This window comes from Corapipo altera, unplaced genomic scaffold (genome assembly GCF_003945725.1).
Source record: "Corapipo altera isolate COAL_440 unplaced genomic scaffold, ASM394572v1 61487, whole genome shotgun sequence".
Lineage (NCBI taxonomy): Eukaryota > Metazoa > Chordata > Aves > Passeriformes > Pipridae > Corapipo > Corapipo altera.
The window spans coordinates 28,094-36,961 of record NW_020885173.1 but is presented as its reverse complement, the minus strand read 5'-3'; the positions used below and the strand labels follow the sequence as shown (position 1 = coordinate 36,961).

Sequence of the window (8,868 nt, the reverse complement as noted above, 5' to 3'; positions counted from 1 at the left end):
CCTCAACTACCCCTGCAGGGGAGAAATCCAGCCCAGAGCAGAGCAGGGGGCGGGACCAGGCTGGGACCTCGATGGACAAGGGCACTGGGAGAGCAGGGGAGATACTGGGATGGGCTGAGGGGGCACTGGGAGAGAGAGGGGAAAGCTTTTTACCCCTTTCCTGGGCACTGGAGCACCCTCTGCACCACCGTACCTGGCCATACTGGCTCTCCTTCCCCCCCAAGTCATGAACAGGTTTTGGGGCTCCCTCATGGGTCGCAGCCAATAGAAGAACTCTGCTGGAATGACGTCATTGGCAAATTATGCTTGGCCCCTCTCCTTGTGCCGGTGGCTCATCCAATAGAACGTCGATACTTCTGCGGGGGCTACCGGGAGCAGGGCGGTGGTGGCGGGGGAGGGGACGATCGCGATTGAACCCGATTGATCTCAATCGATCCTGACCCCAGGGTCTCCTCCCGCCACAATGTTTTTCACGTGCGGCCCCAACGAGGCCATGGTGGTGTCGTGTGAGTTCGGGGATCCGGGGGCTCCTGGTGACCCCTCCAAATCTCCCCCAACTCTCGGGAACCGCCCAGATTCCCCCCAAGACTCCTGGGGACCCTCCGAAAGCCCCCTTCCTGGAGGTCACCCGTCCGCCTTTCCCCCGCCCCCCCCAAATCTCCTGTGCATCCCCTTAACCCTTGAAAATCTCCTGGGACCACCTCAGACCCCCAAACTCCCTCCTGGGGACCCCCAAACCCTCTTCAGGACTCCTGGGTCCCTCCTGACCCCCTCCTAGAATATTTTGGGTCTCCCCAACCCTTTACGGAGGATCCCTCCATTCATTTTTTTCCCCTGGACTGCTGGGGGTCAACCCCTCCAAGAAACTACTGGGAATCCCCCAGTGTCCCACCACGAGATTTCTGGGTCCCTCCTCCCCCCCCAACCCCCTGTGGGTGCCCCAGCCTTTCCCCCCCTCGAAAATACTCTTGGGGGTCCCCCAATGTCCCCCCCAGCCCCCATCCTGCCAGGGATGGGTTTGGGGGGATCTCCTTCCCCTTCCCTCTGACCCGAAGGCAAATGCCCTCCCTGTCCTTCTTCTTTAGCCCCCAGGTAGAAAAGAGAAGAGAAACAGTCAGCTGACCCTGGCAGGTGTGGGTGTGTGCAGGCTGTGGTTGAGAAGGGAGAGGAGGGGGCTGGTGTTTGGGCAGAGTCCAGTAGGTGATGTCTTTTGTGTCTGGCAAGGCAAGGCAAGGCAAAGAGGAGCTTCTGTGCTGATGCTGTCACTTGTTTTTTGTGTCTGTTGGAACTGGAACAAGGAGGTTTGTCCAGGAAAAGTGCTGCCCTAGTCCACTTGACCCCTTCCCCAGTCACATGTTCTTTCTGTAATAAGTAAGCAATGGTAAAATTTACTCGTCAAAATATATATTGTATTTTCTGTATATTATAGCTAATGCTTGGTTGGGACTAGGGAGTTGTAAGCTGCGGAATAGTTAATTGCTGTGTTACTATTATAAGTTGACTGTCCTGTAACTGGCAGTTCCCTACCTAGTTGGCAAAGATAAAGTATCTTGTTTTACTGAGCGCGTATACCATATCCTGCTTTTCTAAAAATATTGTTTAAGTGTACTCATTAGAAAAGAAGAAGAGAACGAGGATCAGAGGGTCAAGGATGAAAATGATAAAGAAGAGCCAAGGAGAACATCTGGACACCATAATTCATACCCAACTCCAAGGACATTGAGTTAATTAAAGATACTGATGGAAAGTCCCTGGCAATCAAAATGGGCCTGCAACAGAACCAACCAGAACGAAGCCCACGAACTCAAGCCCAACCATGAGCTAACAAGTGACTATGGGAGGGGGTTGAAAAGAGTATAAAAGTAGCTGTTTATTTGTATTGCGCTTGTGGGCTGGTGTAGAGCAGGGGTCTCTCCAGGCCACCCAGCGCGCTGATTTTCTTATCTGCACTTTATATAAATCTTACAATAAATTTTGCTGCTAAATTTTGATTTGGTTCATTTACCTAAAACATTTCTATTTTACTAGCAGTCCTTGGTCGGCTCCAGGAGGGATATCCCAATAGAGGGATAACAAGTGACTATGGGAGGGAAATTGATAAGGGTATAAAGGTTACTGTTTTTGCCTACTGTGTTTGCTGGCCGTGAGTGGAGTAGGGGTCTCCCCGGCAGCCCAGCACGCTGTTTGGCTTATTTGCATTTTATATAAATCTTTAATAAATTTTTTTCTGCTATATTTCAGCCTAAGTTTCATTTACCTGTAACAAAGGGAAGTGTCCCCGTGGGGCAGCTCTGCAGGGCCCATCAGGGGATGCTGCCCAGTGCAGCCTGTGCTGCGGGGAGCAGGCACACAGGGAGAGGTTGGGCCAGATGAGGACCGGGGCAGCAAGGCCTCCCCAGGGAGTGGGTTCTGCCCCTGCCTGCAGGGTCCAGCCCCTGGCAGGAGCGCCTTGGGCAGGGCCCGGTGCTGCTGCTGGGGCGGGGGGTGTTGCCTGGCCCCTGTCCTTGCTGCACCACATCCCTGAGGCTCCTGTCCCCTCTCCCCCAGCGCCAGTTCCCTCCTTCCCAGCCCCAGCCAAGCCCTTCTCTGTGTCCTCCTGCAGGCCATGGCTTTCACAGTATTCCTTTTGGTGCTTGTGCAAAGCATCATCCAGTCCCTGCAGGCGGTCGGGGAGGGGCTGCACAAGACTCAGTGAGCTTGGAGGTCTTTTCCAAGTTGAAGGACTCTTGGATTCTGTGATCGTGTGCTGGATTCAGTTGGGTCCGTGTTAGCAGCATTAGTTTGCTCCCAAAGTTTCCTTGCTGTCAGCTCTTGTGGCCTAAGGTTTGAGCTCCTTTAGCTCCTTGTGCTGAGCTGCTGATGGGAAACGAGAGGCCTCTGCGAGTAGATTCATGGTGTTCCCTGTAGAACAGTGAGGGGGAAGGTGTTGTCACGTGGGAAGAGGAGTACTGTTTGTGTGTGGCCTCCTATGTGGCCTTGGCGCCTTTGAGGGGCTTGAAGGAGAAAAGAGCTTTGTTCAAGTGAGAAGTGAAATAGTGTGTTGGCTGTGGGAGTGGGAAAGAAAGAGGAATGGGGAATGGGAAGGGAAAGAAGAATGGAAAGGCATCTGCTGATGCTGTCATTTGTTTGTTATGTCTGCGTGTAGCAGGGAGATTGCCAAAACTGAAACCAGTACACAGTTGAAAGCTGAACAAAACAACATTTATTCCAAAGAAAGTAGCAAACAAAATGAGAAACCAAGAGACAGAAAAGAGAAAGGAAACAAGCCCCCAAGACAACCCCCCATTCACTCAAGTGTTACTTACCAGGTTGTCTTACCGACCCCAGAACGCTTAGAATTCCCCATAGCAGAAGCTGCATCCTCATTACCCTCTGAACCAATTCTCACTAATGTGAGGAAAGTTGGGAGACTGTAGAAACATCAGTTGAACTTCAAAGCCTTCTGTTTTCTGTCTCTCCTCAGAATCAGGGTTCTCTGTGGTTTCCCAAGCCTCAATGCCGGGGTAAGACACTGTTTAATGAAGTTGCCTGACCAAACCAGGAGCCTGTTTTTTTAGTAAGTTTTCTCTCTGCACTCTGGTGCAACGACACTTTGAAGGTGGTCAACCTCAGTTTGAAGCAGCTCATTTTTAGCAACAAGTTTATCCCATTTTTCTCCTGTTTCCCTCTGAAAGGCTAACGATGACTTCAACACCACGTTTTCTGATTTCAAAACAGTAGACTCAACATCAGAAATCCATTCAGAAGCAGGTGAATTTTTAGCTTCTAATTGTGCACAAGACGAACAGGCTTATAACACTACATGAATTGTACCTTTACCATTTCCTTCCTTACATTTCTGCCTAACCTGACATTGTTCTATGCATACCACAATTTTCCCCTTAACTTTCTGAAACCTTTGAACCAAGTCTTTCCCAACCTGGGAAGGCAGAGATTTGTATTTTTGCAGCAGATTATCCTTGACAACCCTGCTTCACTGCAGCAATTTAATGCCACCCAAAAGGAGGGAGTTTAGATTTTTGCCTGTCAGTGCCCCCAGGAAAGTCGAGACCCTTGTGTCCAGCCAGTCCGTGGCATCTTGTAATGAGATCCTTCACATAAAGATTCACAAGATCAGAGGGTGATTTGAGTGGCCTTGTCAGGGGGATCTCAGCCAACAACATGAAGACCCCTCAGCAGACCCTTCTGAAGTGTTTCCCGCCGCTGGCAACTGAAAGAACTCACTCCAACAGTTCAGGGAATAACACTCTTTAGGGGAGAGGAAGGCAAGGGAAGTCAATTACACAACTCTCTCCAATTTTTGTTAAAACCTCTTTAATCTTTCATGTGGTAAACCCACTCTTTTGATTTGATCTACAAAAACAAAATCAAACCAAAGAAACCTCACCACCTAACACAGGTCACAAGTTATGAAAAAGACTCCAAGTTATGTTAGGAAAGCTACAAACATGTGAAGTTTTAAGGAAATCCCAGGTGTTCCAATGTCCTGTTCATGTTACCTGCACTACTCCCTGGATATGACCCACCCCCAGGCACGTGCCCAACAGCAGACACCACCGTTGCCCTCTCAAACAGCAGCACTTCAGCCATGAGTCACCACTGTTCCAAGAATCACGGCTGTAGATTTCCGTGGTCATTAATGCCAGGTGTGGTAACTAAACAGGGTGCTCTGTCTGGTACCTGTCAGACAGGACCCTCTTCTCTAAAAACAGCAGCTCAGCAGGCAACACCATGATTTGCCAGACATGTGCTTACTTCAAGCAGTCAATTAACTCTTAAAACACTTCATCAAGGCTTTGAGAGTACTTACAGGGCCTGAAGTGTCACGCTGTGACCTGGTACTTGTACAGGATCTCACTTGGTGTCTATGGAAACCATTCTGCCACTGCAGAATGTTTTCTCCTAGAAAACCCACCCATTACACAAGTTACACATCTGACCAAAATGTAGCAAGTGGCCTCCAATCCCATCAATTGTCTTCTTGCTGTCACCACATCCTTACCCTTAAAATAGAGGAGGAAGTCTACAGCTGTTGGTGCAGTTCTTAGGAACGCAATAAAACACCCTTTCGTTGGACTACACAAGGGCAAGTTCTGAGGGCATCACACTGCTCCTGCCCAAACCCCTGGAGCACAGCCCTGAACAGATCACAGTGTTCCACCAGGTGAACATGGGCAGTGCCATCTCCACTCCCAACACACGACCCTGCTTGGGTCAGCGATGTGCAGCCTTGTCATTTCCTGCCCTCCCTCACATCGCGGAGTCCAGCCTGGTTGGCTCCTGCCAGGCTGACTGCTGCCAAAAAAATCAACATGAATGCCACATGCAGTATTGCTGCTTTCTGCATTAAGGAGAATTGCCTGACCACTTGGTGTTACAATCCAGATTAAGCTATAATCTGCCCAGAGAGGTTACATTTTTATTTAAGACTTTTTAAAAGCCTTTTGGTTCATTATAACCTGTAATTAGCATCCGGAGAAAGAGTCACACACTCTCCTCTAAGAGAAATTCTTTTAATTTAGTGAGAAAAATAAGATATTTTGGCAAAAAGTTTTTACAGGAGTAAAATACAACCATGATAAAAGCATTTCACTAAAACATTCAGCACAAAGACCCATCCCACAGGAAATACCTACTAAAAACAATCAATATACCAGCTTTAGTAAAACACAATTAATCAGTTTTAAGTTACCCACAAGAGAAGAAAAAAAGAAGAGTGATTAAAAGGAATAAAGAAAGAGAGAAGAAACAGAGAGAAAGGAGACGAGAAAATAGTTATCAATGATTCAATGGTTCACATGATGTCAGCTGGACAGGGAGAAGAGAGAGACTACATAGAGTGTTGTGTATTTACAGAGTTCAGTTTTCCCTGTCAGGCAGGATATCCAGTCAGTGCCTTCCTGGTCAGAGTGAGTTGTGCTGTAGCCAGTCACAGGCTCTAGGGGTGTGATGTGGGTGGGTGTCATGGTTTGAGATAGCTCTAAAATCCAATTCTCTAGCTCCATCCCCCCTCCCACATCTCAACTTAATGTGGGATGGGTTTTTCCAGACAAAACACAACCAGACTCAGAATGGGGGAAAGGGAATATATTACAATGACTGTACAAATAAATACTATAACACATTATACACACAATCACAACTATCTCTACCATGACATATAGTACTTACAATGGATCAGATCTCCTCTCCCCTCCAAATAAAAGTCCAGGAGGGAAAGAAGGACAGATCCTTTCCAGTCTCTCAGGGCGGCAGCTTCTTCTAAGGCAGCAGGTTCTCCTCATCTCATGCATGCAGCAGTAACTGGATTGTTGTAGCTGGATCTCTGTCCAATACACACAAGGGGGTCTCCAGGCCCCTCGGCCCGTCGTCTCCAAAACGAGGGTCTTTCTCTTCCGTGGACTGCGTAGCAGGGACAAGCTCGCGTCACCACATCATACCACGAAGCTCAGGGGTCTTCGTGGCAGTCCCTTTCCTCAGGGGATTCAAATTCCCCTTTGCAGAGCTCTGTGCTCTGTCTCAAGGCTGCTAGCTTAGCAGCAGCAGCGAGGGGGGCCAAGGTCAACCCCCCCGCATTCCTTCTCCGTCCCGGTCCAGCTTCCCAGGACGCTTTTTGAGCTTCTCAGCTCCTCTCTGTAGTGCTGTAGCACTCCAAGGCTCTTTCAAGCAAGAGTCTATCATCTTCCTCCTTCCAGGAGGTCTCAAGGAGTTTGGGGGGTTTGGTACAGTTCCTACCCCCAGAACTCCAAAGTTCTGCTGCAACTTTCTGCTGCTTAACTCTCCTTCCAGGAGTCTTCTCTGCGGTGCTGCATGTCTCTGTTGCTCTGTCTTATCTCTTCTGGCTCTCTGCCACCGCTTCTCAGGTCAGTGCCAGCTTGGCTGCTGCTTTCTCTGGCCACTGCCCAGCTTGGAGAAAACATCTCCCAGCTCACAACTACAGGTACCTAGCCCAGCTGTATGCTGTTCCAGGTCCCTGTCCTGTAGCCCCCATCTGGGGCTGGGGGGCCCCAGAGGCCCCGAGGGGCTCCGGGCCCCTTTCCTCGTGGCTCCTACAACAACATGGCTACTTTCTTCTATCAACCAAACTACAACTCTTCTCTTCTGGTGCTTGTGATATGTTTACATTTCTGCAGGAGCGCTCATTGGACAGAACTCCAAAACTTCCAGGGGTTTCCACCCCTGGGGGTTACCACTTTTCAGCCTCTGGGGGAAAACAAGGTCCAAACCACTACAGTGGGCTACCAGGCAGATCTGCCTTGACTGACAGCCCAGCTACAGACCTTCAGTGATGCCACGTGCTTTGCATGGGTGCAAACCTCCATGTACTTGCAGGTCCAGGTCCAGCTCTTCCCCACATGCACACACACAGTGAGTTGGTTCCAACCCATATCAATAATTCAGTGAGATTCGGATCCAGGATCTCACACTTGGGTCCTAAGTGCAAAATAAAAGAACTCTGTGATTGGCACAATTGATCTGGACAGCAATTCTCTAACCATATGCCACTCATCACAAAGTATGGTCAGAAAAGAGTCCTGATTGTGGGCACATGCTCCCATCCGTGTGCACAAGGAAATCAGCCTGTCACCATCCACTGCCTTACTCGGATGCCAAAATACAGTCACCAGGAAAAAAATTACTAAGGAGAGGGCTGTCAGATTTATAGGGTGCCTTACTTCCTCTGTGCAGAGCTTCAGAAGAGACCCACCCAAAATTAGCAGCTAGAAAAGCATGGTAAAAGTGAGCATGTAAGTTTCACAGCAGCAAAGAAAGCAGAACTTCAGGTAATGGAAATGAAAAAGGAAGAGGTTACAAAAACAAATTGGTAGAGGAAAAAACCCACGTAATACAGGTGTCAAGTCAAAGCAAATGCATTTATTTCCAACCTTGTTACTCAGGCAATGATGAAAGATACCTGAGAATCAGTTTCTCAGGAGCAACTTTTTTAACTGCTTCCACAGCATGATGGCAACTTGGAAAGACGAAAAATAAAAGTTAAAAAAAACCCCTCTTCTAGGCTGGTAACCTGCTTTGGGGCAGACAAACCCTGATTTGGGAGGGGCTGGAGCAATCAATGAGAACCTCAGGATAGGTCTAACGGTGGCATAAGAACTGAGTGACACCAGCCACTACAACAGCAAGAATGTGGCCCAGGAGGGTGCCAGCTCCTGCACGACATGTGTGCCAACATACCATCTAACCCTCTCAACACAGAATGTTGAGAGCCCTGTCAGCCTCAAGCACATCTGCACTCCAACCAAATTCAGGATTTGTGCAGCCAAGACACCAAAAGATTTAAGCTAGTAGCCCTGGTAGATGTTTAGCTGCTGTAGGTGAGTTTGTGAAAACCGTTTTCTCACTACAACAGAACCCTGACAAGACCTCAATCCCAACCTGCCCCTCGCTGTGTTGGAGGGGGTTGGGCAGAAAATCATGTCTAGTCCCTTGCACGGGCCAGTGGTTCTTCCTCAGCTTCAGTGCAGGAAAATATTTCAACTTAGAACAACTGCCTGGTACAGGACTGCATTCCTTGAGGTAATGCAGAGGAGGAAAGCTGCTTTGGTTTTCACTTCATACACAACACCCCAAGTCTGGTGCTTTGGGGACATGTGTTCATGTGTCACTGTGGTAGTTTGGGCTAGGCCTTCCTTGGTGACCAGTTTGTAACCAAGGAAGGGTCCAGATTTACCCAGTATTCCCTACGATTTTTACATAAGACAGATTATAAGAAGAAAGGAGGAGAGGCCTTTGCTCTCTTTCCTTCCGGCAGCTTGGAGGTGCAGGTTCCCTGCTGTTGAGTCTGCCGTGTTGGGGAGCGAGGCCTGGTAAGGCCTTGTCGACCTTGGGAGGCGGAGGTTGCCGGCAATC

The 8,868-nt window shown here is 48.9% G+C and overlaps 1 long non-coding RNA gene across 1 annotated transcript; it reads left to right on the top strand.

Moving 5' to 3' along the window:
• The first annotated feature begins 231 nt into the window (after positions 1-231).
• On the top strand, positions 232-3,033 carry LOC113940068. Its single transcript, XR_003525401.1, has 2 exons — positions 232-327; positions 2,603-3,033. It is a non-coding gene; the product is annotated as an uncharacterized LOC113940068 (long non-coding RNA).
• Positions 3,034-8,868: the final 5,835 nt, after the last annotated feature.